Consider the following 27,737-nt stretch of genomic DNA (forward strand, 5'->3'; position numbering starts at 1 on the left):
TCTTCTCTGAATTATTTTATGTATGATTGGTTATCTTTGCAAGTCTCTTCGAATTATCAGTTTGGTTTGGCCTACTAGATTGATCTTTCTTGCAAATGGGAGAAGTGCTTAGCTTTGGGTTCAATCTTGCGGTGTCCTTTCCAAGTGACAGTAGGGGCAGCAAGGCACGTATTGTATTGTTGCCATCGAGGATAACAAGATGGGGTTTATATCATATTGCATGAGTTTATCCCTCTACATCATGTCATCTTACTTAAAGCGTTACTCTGTTCTTTTGAACTTAATACTCTAGATGCATGCTGGATAGAGGTCGATGTGTGGAGTAATAGTAGTATATGCAAGCAGGAGTCGGTCTACTTGTCGCGGATGTGATGCCTATATACATGATCATACCTAGATATTCTCATAACTATGCTCAATTCTATCAATTGCTCAACAGTAATTTGTTCACCCACCGTAATACTTATGATCTTGAGAGAAGCCACTAGTGAAACCTATGGCCCCCGGGTCTATTTTCCATCATATTAATCTTCCAACACTTAGCTATTTTTATTGCCTTTTATTTTACTTTGCATCTTTATCATAAAAATACCAAAAATATTATCTTATCATATCTATCAGATCTGACTCTCGTAAGTGACCGTTGAGGGATTGATAACCCCTTTATCACATTGGTTGCGAGGTTCTTGTTTGTTTGTGTAGGTGCGAGGGACTCGTGCGTGGTCTCCTACTGGATTGATACCTTGGTTCTCAAAAACTGAGGGAAATACTTACGCTACTTTACTGCATCACCCTTTCCTCTTCAAGGGAAAACCAACGCAGTGCTCAAGAGGTAGCAAGAAGGATTTCTGGCGCCGTTGCCGGGGAGATCTATGCCAAGTCAAGTCAAGACATACCAAGTACCCATCACAAACTCATCTCCCTCGCATTACATTATTTGCCATTTGCCTCTCGTTTTCCTCTCCCCACTTCACCCTTGCCGTTTTATTCGCCCTCTCTTTTCCGTTCGCCTCTTTTTCGCTTGCTTCTTGTTTTCTCGTGTGTTGGATCTCCTTGCTTGTCAAGATGGCTCTACCTAGATTTGGTGATCTTCACCTTAAAAGGATAGAAGAGATCAAAAGCAATGTCAGGAGTTTTATGACTTTACAATTTGAGCATAATAATTTCTTTAGGAACGAGCTTAAGGAACAAAAAAGCTTTATGGGTTATATGAATAAAGATCTCGATGATATGTCTAAAGAATTTTATGGTTTGAAATCTCAGATTGCTCATCTCGAAAAATTAATAGCTGAAGTCTCGGATAAGCAGGCCACCTTAGTTAATAAGATGGCCGCTAAGCCGGAAATTTTTGAAAATAAAGATGAAGATCTAAAAGTTATTGATCTATCCCCTATTAAATCTTTGTTTTGCAATATGAATCTTGATAATGATGGGACTGAATATGATCCACCTTTACCTAGATGGCGTTCCAAAAAATCAGAGTTTTTAGATCTTGATGCAAAAATTGGTAAAAGTGGGATTGAAGAGATCAAAACTCTAGATATTAATGAACCCACTATTTTGGATTTCAAGGAATTTAATTATGATAATTTCTCTTTGATAGATTGTATTTCCTTGTTGCAATCCATGCTAAATTCTCCACATGCTTATAGTCAAAATAAAGCTTTTACTAAACATATCGTTGATGCTTTGATGCAATCTTATGAAGAAAAACCTGAGTTGGAAGTTTCTATCCCTAGAAAACTTTATGATGAGTGGGAACCTATTATTAAAATTAAAATTAAAGATCATGAATGCTATGCTTTGTGTGATTTGGGTGCTAGTGTTTCCACGATCCCAAAAACTTTATGTGATTTGCTAGGTTTCCGTGATTTTGATGATTGTTCTTTAAACTTGCACCTTGCGGATTCCACTATTAAGAAACCTATGGGGAGAATTAATGATGTTCTTATTGCTGCAAATAGGAACTATGTGCCCGTAGATTTTATTGTTCTTGACATAGATTGCAACCGTTCATGTCCTATTATTCTTGGTAGACCTTTCCTTAGAACGATTGGTGCATTTATTGATATGAAGGAAGGGAATATTAGATTCCAATTTACATTAAGGAAAGGCATGGAACACTTCCCTAGAAAGAAAGTAAAATTACCTTATGAATCTATTATGAGAGCCACTTATGGATTGCCTACCAAAGATGGCAATACATAGATCTATCCTTACTTTTATGCCTAGCTAGGGGCGTTAAACGATAGCGCTTGTTGGGAGGCAACCCAATTTTATTTTTAGTTTTTTGCTTTTTGCTTCTGTTTAGGAATAAATATTTGATCTAGCCTCTGGTTAGATTTATTTTTATGTTTTAATTAGTGTTTGTGCCAAGTTAAACCTATAGGATCTTCTTGGATGATAGTTATTTGATCTTGCTGAAAATTCCAGAAACCTTCTGTTCACGAAAACAATTGTTAAAAATCACCAGAACGTGATAAAATATTGATTCCAATTGCTTCTGATCAATAGACAAAGTTGCTAGGTCGTCCTATTTTGGCTGAATTTTTTGAGTTCCAGAAGTTTGCGTTAGTTACAGATTACTACAGACTGTTCTGTTTTTGACAGATTCTGTTTTTCGTGTGTTGTTGGCTTATTTTGATGAATCTATGGCTAGTAAAATAGTTTATAAACCATAAAGAAGTTGGAATACATTAGGTTTAACACCAGTATAAATAAAGAATGAGTTCATTACAGTACCTTCAAGTGGTGTTTTGTTTTCTTTCGCTAACGGAGCTCACGAGATTTTCTGTTAAGTTTTGTGTTGTGAAGTTTTCTAGTTTTGGGTAAAAGATTTGATGGATTATGGAACAAGGAGTGGCAAGAGCCAAAGCTTGGGGATGCCCCAGAAGGCATCCCCTCTTTCGTCTACTTCCATCGGTAACTTTACTTGGAGCTATATTTTTATTCACCACATGATATGTGTTTTGCTTGGAGCGTCTTGTAGGATTTGAGTCTTTGTTTTTTAGTTACCACAATCATCTTTGCTGTACACACCTTTTGAGAGAGACACACATGATTCGGAATTTGTTAGAATACTCTATGTGCTTCACTTATATCTTTTGAGCTATATAGTTTTTGCTCTAGTGCTTCACTTATATCTTTTAGAGCACGGTGGTGGATTTGTTTTATAGAAACTATTGTTCTCTCATGCTTCACTTATATTATTTTGAGAGTCCTACAAAACAGCGTGGTAATTTGCTTTAATTATAATAGGCATTCAAGATTAGTAAAAAAAAAATCTTATGAGTGTGTTGAATACTATGAGAAGTTTGATGCTTGATAATTGTTTTCAGATATAAAGATGGTGATATTAGAGTCATGCTAGTTGAGTAGTTGTGGATTTGAGAAATACTTGTTTTAAAGTTTGTGATTCCCGTAGCATGCACGTATGGTGAACCGTTATGTGATGAAGTCAGAGCATGATTTATTTATTGACTGTCTTCCTTATGAGTGGCGGTCGAGGACGAGCGATGGTCTTTTCCTACCAATCTATCCCCCTAGGAGCATGCGCGTAATATTTTGCTTTGATAACTTGTAGATTTTTGCAATAAGTATATGAATTCTTTATGACTAATGTTGAGTCCATGGATTATACACACTCTTTTCCTTCCACCATTGATAGCCTCTCTAATACCGCGCACTTTTCGCCGGTATCATTCACCCACCATATACCTTCCTCAGAACAGCCACCATACCTACCTATCATGGCATTTCCATAGCATTCCAAGATATATTGCCACGCAACTTACCACCGTTCTGTTTACTATGACACGCTCCATCATTGTCATATTGCCTCGCATGATCATGTAGTTGACATCGTATTTGTGGCAAAGCCACCATTCATAATTCTTTCATACATGTCACTCTTGATTCATTGCATATCCCGATACACCGCCGGAGGCATTCACATAGAGTCATATTTTGTTCTAAGTATTGAGTTGTAATTGTTGAGTTGTAAGTAAATAAAAGTGTGATGATCATCATTTTTAGAGCATTGTCCCAAGTGAGGAAAGGATGATGGATATTATGATTCCCCCACAAGTCGGGATGAGATTCCAGACTAAATAAAAAAAGAGGCCATAAAAAAGAGAAAAGGCCCAAATAAAAAATGAGAGAAAAAGAGAGAAGGGACAATGTTACTATCCTTTTACCACACTTGTGCTTCAAAGTAGGACCATGATCTTCATGATAGAGAGTCTCCTATGATATCACTTTCATATACTAGTGGGAATTTTTCATTATAGAACTTGGCTTGTATATTCCAATGATGGGCTTCCAATGATGGGCTTCCTCAAAATGCCCTAGGTCTTCGTGAGCAAGCGAGTTGGATGCACACCCACTTAGTTTCTTTTGTTGAGCTTTCATATACTTATAGCTCTAGTGCATCCGTTGCATGGAAATCCCTACTCACTCACATTGATATCTATTGATGGGCATCTCCATAGCCCGTTGATATGCCTAGTTGATGTGAGACTATCTTCTCCCTTTTTGTCTTCTCCACAACCACCATTCTATTCCACATATAGTGCTATGTCCATGGCTCACGTTCATGTATTGCATGAAGATTGAAAAAGTTTGAGAACACCAAAAGTATGAAACAATTGCTTGGCTTGTCATCGGGGTTGTGCATGATTTAAATACTTTGTGTGGTGAATATAGAGCATAGCCAGACTATATGATTTTGTAGGGATAACTTTCTTTGGTCATGTTATTTTGAGAAGACATTATTGCTTAGTTAGTATGCTTGAAGTATTATTATTTTTATGTCAATATTAAAATTTTGTCTTGAATCTTTCGGATCTGAATATTCATACCACAAATAAGAGAATTACATTGAAATTATGCCAAGTAGCATTCCGCATCAAAAATTCTGTTTTTATCATTTACCTACTCGAGGACGAGCAGGAATTAAGCCTGGGGATGCTTGATACGTCTCCAACGTATCTATAATTTTTAATTGCTTCATGCTATATTATATTCTATTTTGGATGTTTAATGGGCTTTATTATACACTTTTATATTATTTTTGGGACTAACCTATTAACCAGAGGCCCAGCCCAAATTGCTGTTTTTTTTCTATTTCAGTGTTTCGCAGAAAAAGAATATCAAACGGAGTCCAAACGGAATGAAAACTTCGGGAACGTGATTTTTGGAACGAAGATGATCCAGAGGACTTGGACCCTACGTCAAGAAAGCTACCAGGAGGGCACGAGGTAGGGGCGTGCCTACCCCCCCCCCCCAGGCGCGCCCTCCACCCTCATGGGGCCCACGTTGCTCCACTGACGTACTTCTTCCTCCTATATATACCTACGTACCCCCAAACCAACAGAAGCATCCACGAAAACCTAATTCCACCGCCGCAACCTTCTGTACCCGTGAGATCCCATCTTGGGGCCTTTTCCGGCGTCCTGCCGGAGGGGGCATTGATCACGGAGGGCTTCTACATCAACACCATAGCCTCTCCGATGATGTGTGAGTAGTTTACCTCAGACCTTCGGGTCCATAGTTATTAGCTATATGGCTTCTTCTCTCTCTTTGGATCTCAATACAAAGTTCTCCACGATTCTCGTGGAGATCTATTCGATGTAATCTTCTTTTGCGGTGTGTTTGTTGAGACCGATGAATTGTGGGTTTATGATCAAGTTTATCTATGAACAATATTTGAATCTTCTCTGAATTCTTTTATGTATGATTGGTTATCTTTGCAAGTCTCTTCGAATTATCAGTTTGGTTTGGCCTACTAGATTGATCTTTCTTGCAATGGGAGAAGTGCTTAGCTTTGGGTTCAATCTTGCGGTGTCCTTTCCCAGTGACAGTAGGGGCAGCAAGGCACATATTGTATTGTTGCCATCGAGGATAACAAGATGGGGTTTATATCATATTGCATGAGTTTATCCCTCTACATAATGTCATCTTACTTAAAGCGTTACTCTGTTCTTTTGAACTTAATACTCTAGATGCATGCTGGATAGCGGTCGATGTGTGGACTAATAGTAGTAGATGGAGGCAGGAGTCGGTCTACATGTCGCGGACGTGATGCCTATATACATGATCATACATAGATATTCTCATAACTATGCTCAATTCTATCAATTGTTCAACAGTAATTTGTTCACCCACCGTAATACTTATGCTCTCGAGAGAAGCCACTAGTCAAACCTATGGCCCCGGGTCTATTTTCCATCATATTAATGTTCCAACACATAGCTATTTTTATTGCCTTTTATTTTACTTTGCGTCTTTATCATAAAAATACCAAAAATAGTATCTTATCATATCTATCAGATCTCACTCTCGTAAGTGACCGTTGAGGGATTGACAACCCCTTTATCGCGTTGGTTGCGAGGTTCTTGTTTGTTTGTGTAGGTGCGAGGGACTCGTGTGTGGTCTCCTACTGGATTGATACCTTGGTTCTCAAAAACTGAGGGAAATACTTACGCTACTTTACTGCATCACCCTTTCCTCTTCAAGGGAAAACCAACACAGTGCTCAAGAGGTAGCAGCTCCATACATGACAGTCGACAAATGAGTGAAGGCGAAAGTATGCGCCATATATGAGAGAAGAAGAATCCCGACTGTTGTCGTGGGGGTCATTTTTCCTTATTCTCCTGGTGCTAGACCGTTGTTATGCACTAGGGGAAGGAGGAATAACGACCATCACCGACGGTCGATAAATTAGTGAGGGAGTGTGTCCACCATATATGGGAGAGGACGAAGAATCCCGATTGTTGTCGTGGGCGTCGTTTCTCCTTCTTCTCCTTGTGCTAGACCTTTGTTATGCACTAGGGGAAGGAGGAGTAACGACCATCACCGACGGTCGCAAATGTCAGAGAGGAATCAGTAAGGGAGAGTCTCCACCATATATGAGAGGAAGAAGAATCCCGACTGTTGTCGTGGGGGTTGCTTCTCCTTAGTTCCTGTGTGCTAGACATTTTGGTGTAATGCACTCGGGGACGAAGGGAGGAGCGACCATCACCGACGGTTGAATATATACACCACGTGAGCTGAGAGTTTTCAAGAAAAGACTCGGTAGACCGATAGTCAACCCGTGATGAATAATAATGATCTAATTTAGTTTTTGTAGTACATATATTTAATTGTACAAGTTTAATCTTTGAATTATGAACATAGGAAATGTTGTCATCGGACGACGAAAGTCTCCTGGGGGGTGCGACTGGTGCAACCACGACCGAGGTCTGTGCGACAGGCCTCACCTGGACGAAGGTCGGCGCTTCAGCATTAAGCTCCAGGAGACCTTCGATGTTGAAACGGTACGCAATTACGACAAGTGTTTTTTTTCGTAATTAAGCACGACTTCAACTACTTCAACGTGTAATTTTTGTCTTTTACAATTCGACTAGCTTATCCCATGCCATGCAAGACGCTATGTCTTGGAGAGGATGTTTTGAAGATCATGAAAGTATGGAAACAAAGAAAATTCACCTAAGGACCCATCATGGTATGGATTTTGAAGTAAATCTGTACAATTCTGAGAGCGTAACCCATTTTGTTTGGACGAATTGGGAAGCACTTTGCAAGATGTATGGTTTTTATGAGGGTATGATTGTCACCATGGATCTTGGTGATCTTGACATCGCCCAAGACAATATGGACATGTGGGTCCTTCTTGATACGCTTCTAATTCTACCGCTATGTGAGTTTCTCAAACATAGTTATTAAGTAATTTATATTGTTTATTTCAAAATAGTTGACAGCTTATTTCCATTGACAACTTATTTTCATTCTTCAAAGAATGTGCGGAAGATGGTAGACAAAACCTACTTGTCGATGTACTAACGTTTGGGCCCTTTTAGCACCCCATACTTGTGCACGGGCAGTCGTAGCCTCACGATCGGCAAGGCATGAAGAGGGCAACCAGGGATAAAAACAAGAACAACACAAAGAGGAGCAGCCGAGCCAGAGACCAGAGGACAGAGGACAAGCTAGACCCCCGGCAAGATCCTAGCCAAGACGGCTTGCGAGACCCCGGCAAGATCCTTGTCGGGACGATTTGCAGATCACTAACAAAGGCACCACCCTTGTGGTTGAGAGCTCTGACACCATCAACAACGTTAAGGCCAAGACCCGGGGGTGCGCGCGTAGTGGCGTGCAGATCTTTGTGAAGGCCAGAAGACGAAGTACCTAGCAAGATCCTTGTCGAGGACGTCTGTGAGGCCCTGGCAAGATCCTTGCCGGGGACATCGGCAAGACCACGGCAAGGCTACGCCACCCCATCACCACTCCAGCGCAGTGGCCGACCTACCAGCCTGGCAAGCGCCTGCGTGGTGGCAGGCAGATCTTCGTGAAGATCCTGCCACCCCTCCAGCGCAGCAGCTGGCCAGCCAACTTGGCACTGCATGCCTCGTCGGCATGGACGCGTGTCAAGACGGAGTGGGGCGGCAACGGACGAGATGGGTTCTCCTCCCATTCCAGATAAAGCTGAAGGGCACGTAAGTAACGCATTTAATGCGTTTTGTCCTAAGACGCTGGTGATAAACATAGGCATTGTAGCTACTTTACACCTCCTGTGTGCCACTGTAGCAACCCCTTTGACATATAAAAGGAGGCCCACGGCGTACTGGAGGAGGGTTCGGACTTTTGAACCTCTCAGCCCAGCTTGCATGCGTAGCAACTAGCCGAAGCTCAAGAACACATAATATACACTCAAGCATGACTAGGGTTTTACGCTGCTCAGCAGCCCGAACCTGGGTAAAAATCCATCGTGTTGATCATTACATCTGCTCTTTGCACCACCCCTCTTCCCTGCCAAACCGTAGAAGGGATCCACGTGATCCCGTAGGTGTCATCCTCACCGACATCTTTGGCACGCCAGGAAGGGGCAAAAGAGTTCTAGCGGTTAGCGCGTCGTTTCCTCGATCACCATGGCTCCCAAGAAGAAGGGGATCACGGCGATCGGTTCTTCTGGGGCCGAACCACCCGTGCCAACGCGGACGGGCGACGGGGTAGTCGCGGAGGCGTGGATCACGACCATCCATGACACTCCAGCAACCGAAGCCAGGCGAGCAGCGTCGTTCGTGCCCAAGAGGACGAGCCGCATGCCGCCGCGTCCAAGAATAGAGCCGTGCCGCCTACGGGTGGCGCGGGGACCTCCAAGGGCGGAGCCGTACTGCCTATGAGTAGCATGGCGACCTCCAAGACACCCTCGCCAGCGCCCGCGCCGCGATCCTCTCAGGTCGTGCGTGACGAGCAGCGCCGCGGCGTTGGTGACACCGGGCGCCGCCACGGGAAGAGCCCTCTGCATCATTCCCGAGATGCGCAGGGCCAACATGCACGCCATGATGCTGGTCAAAATGGCGCACGGCCGTGGAACCGTGATGACGCTCCTTCTAACATGGTTAGAAGTCCGAGCACCTCTCGTTCCTTGCGCTTGTCGCTGCCACCGACGCCAGTAGAAGCATTAGCGCGAGTACAACAACTCCTCACCTTCCCTCCTGCTGCGGAGAAGCAAGAAGAGTGGAGGGTTGTTATCCAGAGCCTTTTTGGCCACGCCAATAAAGATCAATACCAGGAGGCAGGCCCCTCGTGGCGTCGGTCCACCGAGCCGGCGCGTGGGCGGAAGGGTCGGAGGCGCCGCAACCATGGTGCACTCCCCTCCACCACGGCAGCAATGGTCGCCAGCTCGGCGGGTCGATGCCCGTGATGATGGATCCACGGCTTCATCCTATCCGCGAGCTCGCCGCGACCAACGTCAAGTTCTTCAGGAGCGGGTTAAAGAGGACACTCGAACTACCATCGAGCGGCGACGGGAAGCACGCCATCATTCTGATAGGCGTGCAGGGCCCACTGCGTATGTGCCTGCACCGGGGGATTCTGGTGACCTGCCTTATGAGGTGGGCCGTCCAGCTTTTACCCGTGAGCTGTGGCAGATCCAGTGGCCCACTACCCGCACATTCAAACCTAAAGTCCCGGAAAAGTATGACAGCAAGACCCATCCGTCCAAGTTCCTGAGCTTATACACCATTGCGATGCAAGCTGTTGGGGCTCGGGACGGCAAGGTGCTCACCAACTACTTCCCGTTGGTGCTCCAACCCAATGTCAGGTCGTGGTTGATGCACCTGCCAGCAGATTCCATCTCCTCTTGGCCGGACGTGTGCCATGAGTTTGTTGGCGCCTTTACCGGAGGCGATCAAGCTCGTGGCCAGGCAAGTGATTTGCATCTCATCCCCAGAAGGATGGCGAATAATTGCGCAAGTACATACAGAGATTCAGCCGTGTGCAGTACAACATCCCAGATGTTCATCCTGCCGCTGTCATCAGCGCGTTCCATCAGAACATACACAACCGCAAGATGCGTGAAGAGCTGGCCATGAACAAGGTTAGGGATGTTGCCGAACTGTATGTTCTCGCCGACAGATGTGCTCGTGCTGAAGAAGGGAGGAAGTACCCCGGCGAAGATGCCGGCACGGGAAGCGATTCTGGAGATGAAGACGCCGTCGCCCCGGCAAAGAAGGGCTGACGGCAGAATAGGAAGCGCAGGGACAAGACCGTGCTTGCCGTTGAGGAATCCGGCAACCCCGGCACCGCCAAGAAGGCCAAGGTTGACAACCCCGGCAAGGAAGTTGCCGGGTGTGCTGCCTACCAGGACTTGGCAGCCGCCAACAAGCCGGAGGGCTCCAACAAGCAATATTGCAAGATCCAACGCACCAAGGGCCATGACCTCCAAAACTGTCGGCAAGTTGAGCAGCTTGTGGAGAGGTAAAAACCTTAGTATGAAAGGCGGGACAAGGAGAAGGGCCAGGATGGTGCTGAGGGGTCCGGCAAGAAGCGCGGTGGCCGAGGGGGCGCTGCGGCAAGGAAAAGCAACAGGAGAGGCCTGCTCGAGGCCGCGACAAGAAAGAGGGAGATGATGACCACGAAGAGGATGACAAGTCCAGTGACCAAGAATTTCAAAAGGCCAAAGAAGCCATGCGCCTCGATGGTGGAGCCTCGTTGCATTCTTCTCACCGCCAGCTTAAACAGTGGACGCACGGGATCAATGCGACAGAGCCATCGATCGACGCCCAGAAGCCACTGAAATTGTCCAACACGCCTATAATTTTCGACGACGAGGATCACCCTGATTGCACAACCACGGTCGGGTGCTTGCCATTGTTTGGTCTCTCCAACAATTCGCAACATCAAGGTGACAAAAATGCTACTGGACGGTGGGGCTGGTCTAAACTTGATCTCGCCACAAGTGATTAAGAGGTTGCAAATCCCCAAGGGAGATCTCGAGGAGATGGGCACGTTTCAAGGGATCAATCCGGGGAGAAGCCAGCCCAAGGGTAAGATCACACTACCAGTTACATTTGGTGGCGAGCTGAACTACATGACGGAGAAGATCGTTTTTGATGTAGCCAAGATCCCATTGCCATATAACGGGATCCTTGGCTGTCCAGCCCTGGCCAAGTTTATGGCAGCATCACACTATGCCTACAACACGATGAAGATGCTCGGCCCGATGAGCATCATCATTGTCGGCTCTGACAAGAAGGACACACTCATCTGTGCCGACCAGCTCTACCGGGAGGCGGTGGTGGCACCTGCCGCCAAGGCACTTGCTCCTGCCACTGGAGCCCCCGAGGGGAAGAGGACCGCAAGACCTTAGCCACCGACAAGACCTCGGTCGCCGGCAAGGCTTCTGGCCCCGGCCAAGCCTCTTGCACCCACTCCGGCAAACGCGCCTCCTCGGAGTGATGCGTTCCTGTTGAGGACGTGCCAGAGAGCTCCATCGACAAGAGCAAGAAATCCAAGGCTGCACCACCGGAGACCAAGAAGGTGCCCGCCAAGGAGGATGGCACGGGCGGAGCTTTCACTATAAGCTCCACTCTCGACAGCAAATAGTAAAGCGCGCTCGTCGCCTTCCTACGAGGCGAATGTTGATGTGTTTGCATGGCAAGCATCTGACATCGCCGGCGTTCCCAGGGAGGTGATTGAGCACCACCTTGCTGTCTGTCCTCATGCGTGGCCCGTCAAGCAGAAGGTCAGGAAGCAAGCTTTGGAGCGGCAAGAATTCATCATCGAGGAGATTAGGAAGTTGGAAGCTGCAGGTTTGGTCAGAGGAGTGCTCCACCCAACATGGTTGGCCAATCTGGTGGTGGTGCGCAAGGCGAATGGAAAGTGGAGGTTGTGCATTGATTATACTAATATCAATAAAGCCTACCCAAAGAATCCTTTCCCTTTGCCGCGCATTGACTAGATCGTGGACTCCAGTGCCGGGTGCGACCTGCTGTCGTTCCTTGACGCCTATTTGGGATACCACCAAATCTTTATGACGAAGGAAGACAAAGAGAAGACCGCCTTTATCACCCCATGTGGTACGTATTGTTTTATACGAATGCCTTTCGGGTTGAAAAGTGCTGGTTCGACATTTGCAAGAGCGGTTCAGATTGGTTTTGAGCCCAAGCTCCATAGAAATATGGAAGCTTACATGGATGAAATAGTGGTGGAAGAGCACCGTGTTGGGAACCACCCCGGCAAAATTCTCGCAGAGGTGGGCAAAGATGGCCATACACGCCACGGCGTTTGGCGTGAAATCCAAAAGATGGAAGCCAAAGGAATACATGATGTCGATGAAGAAATCCGAGAATGGGGGGCGGAGCCCGTAGTAGACATAATCAACGAAAAAAGGGAATCTATCTGGACCTGGCGCACCGTTGGGACCAGGGATGATACGGGTGGCAGGATGCCCCGCCATATACCTCCCCCACATGAACTGGTACCGATCCTTGAGCGCGCGCGCATCGAGCCCTGGAGCGAAGACGACGTGCTCCCTCCGCATCGTCACCAGCTCACCCTGTGGCACCTCCTCCCCATCGCTCGCCTTGAGCACTCACTTGCCCTTGTTTTTGGGTGCCATAGCAGCCGACAGAGGATGGGGGGATTGAAAGTAGTGAGGGCGCGGCGGCAATGGGCGGAGAAGGAGGCTCTGGATTGGGCTCGAGGAAGAAGAAGGAGACGGAGGTTTCCTACATTGGAATGGGCAAAAGGGGTAAATGAGCAGCGCCCCTGCAGATTCCTCTTTTTATGGGGAAGGCGCGGGGCTGCCTCTTTACTATTCGATGTGAAGGCATTGGCACAGGCACAGGCGTGTTGCAACCATTCCACGCACGACCCCCAGGCACGGGGAAGCACAACAGACAAGAAGATTATAGCAGTTATCCCCTGCCACGTGTGCCCGTGCACTGTTTGGGCCTAGCCCAACGACGCTTCGCGCTCATGTGTGGCCCAGGCCCGGGGGCTCCTGTCGGTGTACTAAAGTTTGGGCCCTTTTAGCACCCCCATACTTGTGCACGGGCAGCCGTAGCCCCATGTGCGACAAGGCATGAAGAGGGCGACCAGGGATAAAAACAAGAACAAGGCGAAGAGAAGCAGCCAAGCGAGAGACCAGAGGACAGAGGACGAGCTGGACCCCCGGCAAGATCCTTGCCGGGAGGGCTTGCGAGACCCCGGCAAGATCCTTGTCGGGATGATTTGCATATCACTAACAAAGGCACCACCCTTGTGGTTGAGATCTGACACCATCGACAATGTTAATGCCCAGACCCGGGGGTTGCGCGCATAGTGGCGTGCAGATCTTTGTGAAGGCCAGAAGATGAAGTACCTAGCAAGATCCTTGTTGAGGACGTCTGCGAGGCGCCGACAAGATCCTTGCCGGGGACATCGGAAAGACCGCGGCAAGGCTCCGCTACCCCGTGACCACTCCAGCGCAGTGGCCGACCTACCAGCTTGGCAAGCACCTGCATGGTGGCATGCAGATCTTCGTGAAGATCCTGCCACCCCTCCAGCACAGCAGCTGGCCAGCCAACTTGAGATTGCATGCCTCGTCGACATGAACGTGTGTCAAGATGGAGCGGGGCGGCAATGGACGAGATGGGTTCTCCTCCCATCCCCGATAAAGCTGAAGGGCACGTAAGCAACACATTTAATGCGTTTTGTCCTAAGACGCTTGTGATAAACATAGGAACTGTAGCTACTTTACACCTCCTGTGCGCCACTGTGGCAACCCCTTTGACATATAAAAGGAGGCCCACGGCGTACTGGAGGAGGATTCGGACTTTTGAACCTCTCGGCCCAGCTTCCATGCGTAGCAGTTAGCTGAAGCTCAAGAACACAGAATATACACTCAAGCAGGACTAGGGTTTTACGCTGCTCAGCGGCCCGAGCCTGGGTAAAAATATGTCGTGTTGATCATTAGATCTGCTCTTTGCACCACCCCTCTTCCCTTTCAAACCGTAGAAGGGATCCAGGTGATCCCGTAGGTGTCGTCCTCACCGACACTACTACACCAATGGCTTATAATTAACTTATCAGGAGAAAAATCATCTGATCTCATTTATTACTGATCTTGAGAATTACAATATCTATTATCAAACTCCTCCACATTATGGTAAATACGTGCCACTAGTGCACGTGTTGAACTATGGTAACATCCATGGAGATGCCATGGTAAGATTTTTTACTATTACGACATCTATGCATCTTTAGCGTAAATTCTTCTAAAACTGAACTACATTGCTAACTGCAAAGTTATTACTATGTTTTTCAACAGAAAATCCCGAAGGATTGTGTGCCTCATCTGATGTTTCAGAAAAGGTCGCCTTGATGTTTTGAACATACGGCCAGGTCATCCTACGAATCACTCCTATCCATATCGGATTTCTAAAACCGATGAAGACATGACAATCAAAGATTGGAAAATATGTATGGTCAATCATAGGGAGCTACTTGGAAGCAACATTGTGCGAAGTGCAAGAATTGGAGACAGGATAATTTGCATTCTCCATAATGGAGAGTCAGGGCCTATCTTGTTTTATGCTATTTTACCTAAGAGAAAGTAGTAGGTCCTATGAGAGAGAAGTAGGTCCTAGGTACAATGTGTTATTATGTGGTACAATGTGTTAGAGTTGATGATGATGAGGAGGAGTTGTGATTATGACTAGTGACCAACTTGCTATATGATGTCTCATTCATGAAAATGATGATCATGAGGAGGTGGTGTTATATGACAATGATGTATTATGATGATAAGTTGTTATTGATATGATGATGATGATATTTATTATATCATTGGGTGAATGAACCGCGGATTAGTTTCAAGTGGATGTCCATCCACTTGAAACTAGTCCACGGTTCTTTCACCCTGTGATGTAATAACTCATTATGATGTAAAAACAATCTCTAAATTTATGTCATATGAAAACTTGTATAAAGGTGCATGAATACAACATGAAATAAAAAATAAATATAATACGAAATAATAGTAGTAGCGTGGGCTGCGAGAAGCACTACTAGTAATTACCAGTAGCGCCCTTTCTAGGAAGCACTACTACTAAGTGGATATAGCAGTAGCGCGGGTAAACCCACGCTACTTCTAACCTTTAGCTCTAGCGCCTTACTAGTAGCGCTGCAACCCGCGCTACTGGTAGGTCAAAAACCCATGCTACTGCTAGGCTTTCCCCTAGTAGTGCTACCTAAGGATTGAGCAAGATCCCTCAAGTAAGTTTTCATCGGTGCAATAAGGCAATAAAAATTGCTTCTAAAAGTGTTAGATCATTTAGTGTAAGAGAAAACTGAGCGTTGTACGAACTTGTGATGGCAAAGAATAAACACGACAGACTGCATAGTAAAGGTTGCTATCATAAGGGGCAATATAACGTGACTTTCTTTTGCACTAAGGGGTTGAGCATACAAACAAAAAGCGCATGGCAACCTCTGCTTTCCTCTGCGAAGGGCCTATCTTTTACTTTTCAGTATTTACTTTTATGCAAAGAGTCAAAGTTTTTCTCGCTATTCCTTTTTATTTTTCTCTTTTGGCAAGCATCATGTGGTGAGGAAAGATCTAGGCACATATATCCAGTTGGATATGGGTAGCATGAGTTATTATTGTTGACATCACCCTTGAGGTGAATACGTTGTGAGGCAAAACAATAAGCCCCTATCTTTCTATGTGTATGGTTGAAACGTTTTGCTCAAGTGTATGAGGTGAGTGTTAGCAATCATAGAAGACTATATGATGGTTGAGTATGTGGAGCTATCACCTGGTGTTGATGGTGGAACAAATTGGTCTGACATAGCAGACCCAATCCAGTGCAGATCTTGATGACAGATCTGCAAAATAGAGGCTGTAGCATCACCGAGTTTTGACAAAGAAATATATGTCTATGTACTTGAAGTGACGGAAACCAAAAAATATATGTTTACGTACTTGAGTTACAGTTTTAGTGCCATAGATAAACATTAATGGCCAACACAGGTTTGCATCAAAACCTACGACAATCGAAATTTAGGTCATACTTTGATGCAGGAAAAGGTTAGCACAGCTCTTATAAGAACCATAACAAATGTTGATTTGGTTTTACAACTTTCATTGCTTCTAACATGCAAGAAACTATTGTTATGCACCCAAAAAGTCCCACATTTACTTTCTCAAATAGAACTGCATTTTTCTGCTTGTTGAAATAGAATCAGCAGCAACTTGCTTTTTGTTTTCTGTTAATTGTCAACATGATGGCCTCTAGGAAATAAATGAGACCTGGCCATTACTTATTTGTGATACCCTCAAAATTACTTATTTGTGAACTACTCCCTACGTCCCATAATATACGATCTTTTGCAAGCTAAAAGAGTTTGTGAACTCCCACAAAAAAAGAGTTTGTGAAACAATCTTATATTATGGGACAGAGGGAGTACTTTTCAATATCTTCTAAGTAGAGTTGTTTTTATTTCCAAAGCAGAAATTGCACAATAAATTCTGGATTATGATATAGTTATCCAGATCTAGATCATGAATACCCTGATCAAATCCAGATGTGTACTCCAAATGATGATTTATGTTCGGAAAAATCTAAATAAATATATATCAAGATACTTACTTATTTCCCCTTTCTATGTATTTACAAATACTGCCAATCTAGCTAGATTTCCAAAGAACTTTGAAGAAACTAAACAACTCATTAATCCTCTCCACTTCAACTTGAAGGCATCACTACACAAGAAGTCTACGTCTCTTGGTCTCAATGAGCGCCAGTAGGTGACCACCGGACGGCAAAGGATAGGGCGATGGTGACAAGTGTGCTGCAGTCGGCAAAATAGAGGTCGTGGTATACTTGAAGAAAGGAGGATGCCGAATGATAGCTAGACATAGGACGCACACAATTAAATGGATTGAAGCAAACTCACCACAGTTCACACGTATAGCTTTGGTTCATATAGCCTGCTACACAGGGTTGTACCAGGCGAATCAGAGGCCCTGTGCAAATTAGAAGTAGGCCCTATGTGTGAAAAAAGACAATCGTTTTATTTTTCAGTCAGGGCAGTTTTTCAAAAAAAATACACTGGTTTTTTTGACTATACACAGTAGGGCAAAACCCCACTGCAATTTTTATATTATATCAAAAAGAGATGTCTAGCAGTACAAAGAGGCTTGAGAAAAGCCAAAAGAAAAAGAAGTAAAAAACTATAAGCTACTAAATTACAGGACAAGGCTGTCAAGCCATAGACAGAAAGCTCTAGCATAGCTCTTTTTAATTCTAAACCTAAGCAAGTTGAGCTCCTTCAAGAAGATGGCTTTCCATCCCTGTATGCTTGGTTGAATGGCTTCAAAAATGAGATTGTTCCTAGAGATCCAAATGGCCCAGGATGCTAGGATGATGGTTTCCATGAAGAAAGGCACATGAAGTTTTAGTTTTAAATCAGCAAAAGCTTCAAGCACTGAAACATTGGCCTGTCTAGAGGGACAAATCAGGTCCCAACACTGAGCAGCAAAAGGACATGTCCAAAAGAGATGGTGAAGTGTTTCCTCCTGCTGGCAATTATTTACAGCACAATTATAGTTACCCAACTGAAAAGATTTCCTTCGAAGGAGATCCAAAAATACACTGGTTGACTGTATAACTTCAGAAAAGATAAGCAAATAGGCAATAGCATGCAGTAATCTATTGAAGAGCCGGGGCATTACTGAGACCAACCTCTGTTAACAGTTCTGCACGCAGTAATCTATTAATAGCATGCAGTAATCCAGATATGAAGCGTTGAGAGAAACTCATGCATTGTTGCTAGAAACAGATGCGTTTGGATTGGCGTAAAATATTTTCATCAGTTCTTTACTCTAGAATCTAGTGCTTCATTTAATACATTGATTAACAAAAATAATTCGGCGCCCTCCAGTTCTAAAGGCACTGTATGATTACTCCAGTGCCACCTGCTTATATACGGTCCTCTTGCTATAGAGAAGGGTAGGTGATCCATGCTGATTTGTGCTTACCTTGCAGGAAGGCGCCGCTGGATGAAGATGGTGACAAGTCTGGTGAGTGCTCAATTGCCATACGCTGCACATCCGGCGATACAGAATTTGGGCCAGAGCAATGAAGGAGGATAGGCAGCGGCAGGTGACAGCATCGGGAGCTGAAGCTTGATCTCGACTCCTGCGCCGACACCCTATTATATCTTGACTAATCTTGACATGCATAGATTGTTAGCCGCATGCATACAGGAGCGTGGATCACGGTCAGTTAGCCGGGCCATATTCAGTTGGTTGGCTGACTTGATGTGTTCAGGTTGTTGGCTAGCTTTGTGCATGAAATTGTGAGTGGACTCGGTCATTAGAGGATAATCACCACGATGGAGTAGTGGCCGGTGTGTTGGCCGGATCGTGCGTGCATGGATGCATGCAAGTTAGTTGGATTAGTAGGAGTTAGCAGCCGAGTGTGGCGGCTGGCCAGTGCGTCTGTGACTCTTTTGTACTGGTATTTAAAGTGATCAGGTGAATGAGAAAGAGCGTCCGTGAGGGCTGGAGAAATAATGTAGCCACTGTGTGATCGCCAAGGGAGCCTCTTGGCAAAGCTTGTGAGTTCTTCCTTGGTGCATGTGTGCGTGGGTGTGTGTGGAGTTTCTCCTTGTGTGAGGCAAGAGGTAGAAGAAGAGCGGCGTCGATGGAGGCGGCGCCAACATCTGAGTCCCACACTATCGCCTTGCCGTCTCTCCCCAGGTCGCGCTCGATCTGGCAAGCGAGGAGGACGGGAGGGCAGCGACCGGAGTCGGCAGGGGCTGGATGTAACGATAGAGGAAGGGATGAAGCAGAACTGTCAAGGGCACCTCGGTGAGGAACCGATGATTCCGTCTGCACGGTTGCAGGGGCAGTGGCTGTAGCAGCGGGACGTACTGCGTGAGCAACGGCACGTCGGCGGCGACTGGGGTACCAGGGTTCCACGTCAGCATAGGGAGCCGTGGCGGTGCTATGGGGGCATAGGGCAGCGGCGTGGCTCGGGGAACAATGCGACAACAACACCAACAGGATCTCGACGCGAGCCTTTGCACGTTTGATGACAAGTGTTGACCGTGCTCTAGCCGGGGCACCTCTACCTTTATAGCATATGTCTCCTTCCAATAAGGGATTGGTCTTGTGTTGGTTGCCGACACGGGTAAGTTTTTTTTTGAGGGAACAGGTAGGCTTTTTTAGTTATGTACAATCGACTTCGACGTAGATGGATCTATGAACAAACGAACCTTTTATGTAGAACCAATACTTTCTTAAATCTTAGCCATCAATCTTGATGGTTGACATAAAATCAATGGATTTAAAAGTCTGACGTATAGAGAACTATGAAAGCATCCGTCTTTTAATATTAGGTATAGATTCATGCAGTTATATTATCATTCTTGGATGTTTTACAATCATTTTATAGCAACTTTATATCATTTTTTTGGACTAACCTATTGACCCAGTACCCGGTGTCAGTTGCTTTTTTTGCTTGTTTTTTGCATCGCAGGAAATAAATATCAAACAGAGTCCAAACACCGTGAAACTTTTTGTGGATATTTTATGGACCAGAACACTTCCAATGGGCCAGAGCGGCACCTGGGGGTGCCTCGAGGGGGGCACAACCCACCAGGGCGCGCCTTGGGGCCCAGGTGCGCCCAGGTGGGTTGTGCCCACCTCGGTGGCCTCCCGCACCCCTTCTTCGCCCTATAAGTCGTCAAATATTCCAAAAACCCTCGGTGTAAATCTAGATCAGAAGTTCCGCCACCACAGGCCTCTGTAGCCACCGAAAACCAATCTAAACCCTGTTTCAGCACTCCACCGAAGGGGGAAATCATCATCTATTTTCATCTTGATCACCCCGGCGGCCACCACGATGAGGAGGGAGTAGTCCACCCTCGGGGCTGAGGGTTTGTACCAGTAGCTATGTGTTTAATCTCTCTCTCTTGTGTTCTTGAGATGTCACGATCTTGATGTATCACGGGCTTTGGTAATATAGTTGGATCATATGGTGTTCCCCCCACTCTATCTTGTTGTGATGAATTGAGTTTTCCCTTTGGGATTTCGTTCTTATCGGATTGAATACTTTTATGGATTTGAGAACACTTGATGTATGTCTTGCAAATGAATACTCGTGGTGACAATGGGGTATTATTTTGATTCACTTGATATATGTTTTGGCACTCAACTCGCGGATTCCCGAGGTGACATTAGGGTAATCTACGCATAGGGGTTGATGCATGTTCTTGTCTTTGTTTCTCCGGTAGAAATCTTGGGGCACTCTTTGAGGTTCTTTGTGTTGGATTGAGTATTATGAATCGGAAAGAATAGCTTCGATTCATACCCTACAAACGATTTCTTCTTATGTTCTCTGCTAGATAAGAACTTTGGAGTGGTTCTTTGTTGCACGTTGAGGGGTGGTTATGTGATCCAATTATATTAGCATTGTTGAGAGATTGCACTAGTGAGATTACGGACCCTAGGCCTCATTTTCAAGCATTGCAATACCGTTTTGCTCCGTTTTATCAATTGCTACCATGCTGTTTTTATTGTTCTTATTATAAAAATCAATATCTACTATCCATATTACACTTGTATCACCATCTCTTCGCCGAACTAGTGCACCTATACAAATTACCATTTTATTTTGTGTCTTGGGGACACAAGCGACTTTTTATTATTTGGTTGTAGGGTTGTTTGAGAGAGACCATCTTCATCCTACGCCTCCCACGGATTGATAAACCTTATGTCATCCACTTGAGAGAAAATTGCTACTGTCCTACAAAACTCCGCGCTTGGAGGCCCAATACGTGTATACAAGAATAAAGTTGCATAGTAGACATCAATACCTTGTTGCACTTTTTCTTTACTTATTTTATTTCGTGTTTTATTCAGATCTATTTATCCAAATTCATACCAATTTATCTATCTTTTTACCGAGGAGGGATTTACAACCCCTCTTATGCGTCAGGGTTGCATGTATTTGTTCTTTGTGTGCAGGTACTATTTACATAGTATTCCTTGGTTCTCCTACTGGATTGAGACCTTGGTTTCACAATTGAGGGAAATACTTACCGTAGCTATGTTGCATCAGCCGTTCCTCTTTGGGGAAATACCGACGTAGTCTCAAGCCACGTCACTCATTGCCAAGATTTTGCCATCCTATATCGCCATCGAGCCCCTTTTGTCATTTCTGACGGAAACGTTAAGCGATGCTAGCTTGGGATCCACAGCTGCCAAGTCAGACCTCATCGACGGTGACCACAAGGAGGGTACCCTCTCCGGCTCTTCAAAGGGGAAAGAGCCCATCTGCAACATCAGGGAGGGCACCCTACAGTTGTGGTCTTCCAGGGGGAAGGAGCCCATCTGCGACAATGTGGAGCGCACCCAGGGCCCGTGCTCTTCCCACGGGAACGAGCCCATCTGTGACGAGTGAGGAAACCCATAATTTGTTTTGTCGTGCCTCTTCACTTGGGGGGGGACACATGATCTGTTTTGTCGAGTACCTTTTGTAGTGTAGTGAGAATATGTCTAGTTTTAATTGCTATATTTGGTTGTTTGCAGTATGCCTTGCTTATTTCAGTTGTTCAGAATGTGATGCTCTATATGTGCAACTATTTACTATGTAGTACATTTTCATCAATACCAGTTTTAAACATACCGATAGGTATGCATATATTTGCTTGTTGTTAAGCCTATTACAGCTAGCATATGCCTCTTTTTAAGTTTTTTGGTTGTTCAGTTGTTTGTAGTTAGCATATGTCCAGTTTCAAATGCTACCTTTGGTTGTTGGTAGTATGCTTGTTTATTCCAGTTATTCACAACATGATGTTCTATATGTGCAAGTATGAATTGTGCACTTCAATTTCATTAATACTAGTTTCAACAATACCAATATGAATGACTACATTTGGTTGATGTTAAGCATGCTGTAGTTAGCACGCCTTTCCATTTTTATTTAACAATAACCAGTGTACATAGACCGGCAAAATACCAGTTTGAATGACTATATTTGCTTGTTGTTAAATGTTAGGCCTGTTGCAGTTAACACACCTTTACGCTTCTTGTTTTGCTAATCTAGCGTGCTTAAACCTACACATTTAAGCTATCGTTTGGAGATTATTTTGTCTGCCATGGATATTTTTGGTTGATGTTTAGCTTGTTGTGCTTAACATGCCTCTCGATGTACTTACACAGGACAATTTTGGGAACGACTGCTATTTTCCATCGAGGTTAGTTTCATCCCATGGCTTATATACACTCACTGTTCAGGATATCGGTAGCTGGTACCATATAGGCCGGGGGCTGATAAGGGGCTAATCGGTGAATCGGACTTTTAACTGAATACTTCTATAAAAATGTGAGTTGGTGATGATGGCGTTCCTGCCTTCACGCCATCTGCACCGTCGGATCCAAAATGTAAGGTTGGAATTGATACGAGTTGTCCCCGAGCGTCCCACTTGTACATTTTGCAAAAGCATCCCGCATGTAGTATGGAATTCCAGAGATATCCTGAACACAACACCACGCACATCGTGTTCTTGTTTCTGCTTCTCTCCCAAAAGAAACAGGAGCTTCGAGTACCCTCCCAAATTCTCGCCGCCGACTTCTCCCCTCTCTTCCCCGGTGAACGCGGGATTTGAGTTGGGCAAGCATCCCGCATGAGATAGTTGTGCTTGTAATTAGGGTCTGAATCAATTGGATTTGGCATCAAGATTTCGTCGGTGTATTTCCATCAGATCTGGCCATGCAGGCCGCCGGAGACGGAGATGATAGTGATGGTTGTTGCCATATCCGAGTCTGTTCGATATAGTAAGTTACTTTGTTTTCTCTGTTGGTGTTGATTCCCTTTTGTGCTGGTCTGGTTCTCAGCCTCCAACTGCAGGCCCTTTTTTCTATGTTGCCCATGGAGGATTAGAGGCTACCAGCGGCAGGACTAGCATGAGTAGGCCTAGGTGTTGCGGGCGCGGAGGATTTCTGAAGGTGGTGAGCTACTCATTCCCGGCGGCGCCCAGTGCCAAACTGAACAATTGAACATAGAAGACGAGTAGTATGTGTGGGATGGATCTTCTAAGTTCGCTTCTTGTTAGATTAGGTGCATATTTCGCGAGATAATCTCGTTCTAACATGTCTCTGATGTTAATTTTGTTTTTCCCTGCAGATTTCAGGATAGAGGGCAGCCTCGCAGATTGGCGCTGTTGCTAGGGACAGCAAGGGCCACGTTTTTGTCTCTGTATGCAGAATGCTGACCCCCAGTCAAAGTGTTGAGGAGGCCGAGGCAAAATCTGCCCTCGCCGGACTGCATGCTCTTGCAAAATACTACAGCGGGCCTTTGATCCTGGAGATGGATTGCCATGCAATCATAAAAGAGCTAGCTGCGGGAGACCAATCCAGATTACAGTGCTATGCCCTGATCAAGGATATTAAACAAGCACTCTCAGTTTTTTCAGCTTGCAGTGTCAGCCATGTGGTAAGAACTTGCAATGCTCGTGCTCATGAGCTTGCAGCAGCAACCAAAAATGTCAGCGACCAGGAGATCATCGCAAACGTCCCGGATAAACTCCGTCCACTGATGATGTCTGAATTTGGGAGATTTGGTATGAGCCCATTCGTCGCATCTTTCACAATTTGGAGTTATCAGCTGTGAAAGTCGCAGGCCAGGCAACTTCACAACGCCGATGCTGAAAGGATGATGATGCATGGCACGTCATTTAGCATAGTAGTCTAGCTTAATGAACCCTGATCATTTTGTTTGTACTTTTATATAACTCTCTTATGCATGCAAGTTTTGTATTAAGCGTTTTTATTTTGTGTTTTCCTTTTTCATGTGAGTTCTCTTGATCAGTTACTGATTGTGATATGTTTTGAGACTAATATACTTAGCAAATTATTTTAGCAATATTTTGTTTTGGTTGATCAGGCTTAAAGTATTGTAGATTGCTATCTTCGAGATACTATTATGTGATATGATTTTTTTGTCAAATCTTGCAAAGTAGTTTCAAATGTTACAACATCAAATTATTTTGGATGTCATAAATTATCCTTTGGCCATGGACGGCATGTTGCATTGTATAATGCTCACACACATGGAGAGATGATATGTGCGACATAGGTGGGTGACCATCTGACGGATAAGATAGGTTGAACCCATCAGACTAGGGCTGAATGATGAAGTCCAAATTGCCATATGCGTACGGATGGATTTTTAGTTTGTTGCATGCTCTGTCCCCTCGATACAGGATAGAGTGAACAAAGAGAAATGTGAGTAGGGAGTTGCAAGGCGAAGATGGAGTAGAAAATATTTGGCTTCGATGACAGGGTTTATTGACTGGAAACCATATGTTGGATCATGCTTGATATGTTATCCGTCACAATATATAGTGAACAAAGAGAAATGTGAGTAGGGAGTTGCAAGGCGGAGATGGGAGTAGAAAATGTTTGGCTTCGGTGAGAGGGTTTATTGACTGGAAACCATATGTTTGATCATGCTCGATATGTTATCCGCCACAATATAACATCGCTTCAATCGATGTCTCGGTAAAAAAGAATTGTCTATAGCAACATATGGGTTCCTGACTATAATTAAATCCATCTAATCTTGTGGGATCCCGTAGCGTAGCATGGGCATCTGACTAGTAACTGAATATATCTGTAACCCATTTATCGGTAGGTTAGCTAGGGTCATATGTAATATATCTGAGGCTTGATAGCAAGATGTACTATATTGAATGTCTAAATATGCAATCCTAGGCTACATAGCAACAAGGAAGAGTGTTACCTTAATGTTCCGATGTTGTCTAGATATACGTAGAAGAGCAGCAGCAGCAACAACAACAACAACAACAACAACAACAACAACAACAACAACAACAACAACAACAACAACAACAACAACAACAACAACACAGGAGCAGTTAATCAGTCGATAATTTGTAAAAATTCAATAAACTCCCTCCGGCCCATAATATATGATGTTAATTCATCCAATATGTGACTATATTGGATGTTATAAGATATTATATAGTGGGACGGAGGGAGTGTTGTACTACATCATTGTGCAATTGGTGTTTAGCTTCTAATATTAACTTGGTGCTTTTAGGTACATATGTCATTGGTAAAGATCCGCGCTTCGACCCTTTCTGCGTATGGGGCAATGAGATATTGATGAACCAGCATCAAGTGAGGAAGCTGATAAAGATTGTTAGTTAAATGGGTCAAAAGATAGCAATTAAACTATTTGTTTACACTATCCAAGACAACAACGAACTGCAGGATGGTAAGAAAGAACTCTGCAGCCTTCTTTTTACTGCCCATAATGAGTTGTGTTAGATGACAATGTCTGAATCTTTTTACTTTGCAGTGGTTCCCAAAGCACATTACTCAAGATTACCTCTCAAACTACATGATTGGTGGGCATGCAAAGGTTAAAGTATTTCTATCAGAAAACGTTGACTATTTAGATGTGTTCATGAAGACAGTGAAGGATGGGCAGTTGGCCATCACAAGGGGTTGGACTAGAGTCGTGCGTGCCTTCTGCATGGAGGAGGGCCAATATGGGCATTCCGCTTCACCTTGTTCAGCAACCAGAATGTATTTCGCCTCTTTCTTTACACTAGTACAGTGAGCTGCTATACAAACGGTTTTTAACCCCTTCTGCGGCGGCATTTGGAACCGTCGCCTAGTGAGTGTGGGCGATAGGGGGTCCTTCCCACAGGACCCAGAAACCGTCGGGGATATGCCCTCGTGGCACACACGCTCAGAAAAATGAGGTCGTGTGCGACCGACGAGCGACCAAATACGGTTATACGTACAGTAGTGCTAAAAAAATACAATTATACAGGCAAAATCATTTCCAGTCATAAGTACATCCCACACAGTCAGTCCTCGCTAAACGTTTCTGTTCATATATACATCCCACACAGTCGCTCCAAGGAAAACATTTCTGTTCGCAGGTACATGACACGCAATTTTCCCCGTTAAATCGTTTGTGATAGCGTTTCCATTGCACACGGTATTAAAAAAATTATCGTTTGCGTTATTGAATGCATCACACACGGTGTGTAGAAGAAACTGTGTGGCAAAGGCTGTCCATCACACACAATTTTTATGTGGTAAATGTTTGCGCCAGGTGGCCTAACATAAATAGTTTTCAAGAGGATGTCATGTATGATTGTTCATTAATCTAACACGGTTTATTCCTAGAAATTGTGTGCCTTATTGAATGCATCACACACGGTGTTTTTGCAATAACCGTTTGCAATAGAAAAACCCAATTAGCAGGCTAATTATCCTATTATTAATAACCCATTTATTAATCTAATTGACATTTCATATTAAGCACACAATATATTTCATTTTCATAATCGAAATACATCAGAGTACAACATTATATAGCTTCAGCACTCAGCTACCCCATTACACAACTGCACCAGCACCAAGTTTCACATGCAACATTTATAACCTTTCGAGATTAGCATCATAGACGGTACATAGACAGATGTATCTCATCTGCAAAACTGCTGAAGCAGAAGGCGAATATTGAGCCTTCATTGATGTCGAAGGTCTTTGCTACTTTAGGCCAGTGCGTGTGGATGATTGACCGTCCATCCTTCGTCCTCTTCAGGAACACTTCAATATTGAACCATGGGTGTTGTACGAATACCTTCCTCGCCTCCTAACCATACAGGTGGTTTGAGAGGTAATCATCAATGAACTGCTTTGGAAAAGCCTGAAAACAAGGATGTGCATAAATATCTTCTATATATTGGAAATGGGGCAAAGGAATAAAAAAGGCAAGGTATAATAGTTAGTATCATCCTATAGTGAACTGATGTCTTCTTGATTGTGCAGACAAAGATCTTGTTGTTTTTTGTCGCTAAGTTCTTTATCCTAACAATCTTTTCGAGTTTCTTGACTTGACTGATATTCATGGACAACTCATTTCCCCATATGCAAAAAGGGTCGAACAGTGGGTCAAAACCTCTGACAGCAGGACCTACATGTGCAAGACCAAATTGTTAAAAACCTAAAATATTAGAATGGTTCCTGCTATTGCACAATAATGTGCTATTAGAAAAAGGACCATGCATGTGCAAACCTCGATTGTAAACCTCAGTGCTTCCCATTATTTCCCTGCAACACATATAAGGTAGTTAGTCATCAGGTTAAGTGAGGGTTCGCATGCTATCAGTAAAATATGTTGATGAAAAATAAGCACATAGCAGATTCATCAGATTAATTCAAGCCACATGGAAAACCCATTTATCCAAACCAAGCATGATTAAGAACTACGAAATATAGCACTTGTATATGTTTCTCATATATTAAGTGCAGCCAAATTTGATTTATTCCTCACATGTGCAACAATACAAAATTCTACCCACGACAATTGGACATCGCATTGCAGAATTGAACCAAGCAGTTAACTAAACAC

The 27,737-nt window shown here is 44.4% G+C and overlaps 1 long non-coding RNA gene across 1 annotated transcript; it reads left to right on the forward strand.

Moving 5' to 3' along the window:
• Positions 1-22,797: 22,797 nt before the first annotated feature.
• On the forward strand, positions 22,798-24,205 carry LOC109771709 (uncharacterized). Its single transcript, XR_002234928.4, has 3 exons — positions 22,798-23,116; positions 23,190-23,354; positions 23,466-24,205. It is a non-coding gene; the product is annotated as an uncharacterized lncRNA (long non-coding RNA).
• The last annotated feature ends 3,532 nt before the right edge of the window (positions 24,206-27,737 follow it).

The sequence above is a fragment of the Aegilops tauschii genome, chromosome 4 (assembly GCF_002575655.3).
Source record: "Aegilops tauschii subsp. strangulata cultivar AL8/78 chromosome 4, Aet v6.0, whole genome shotgun sequence".
NCBI classification, from domain to species: domain Eukaryota; kingdom Viridiplantae; phylum Streptophyta; class Magnoliopsida; order Poales; family Poaceae; genus Aegilops; species Aegilops tauschii.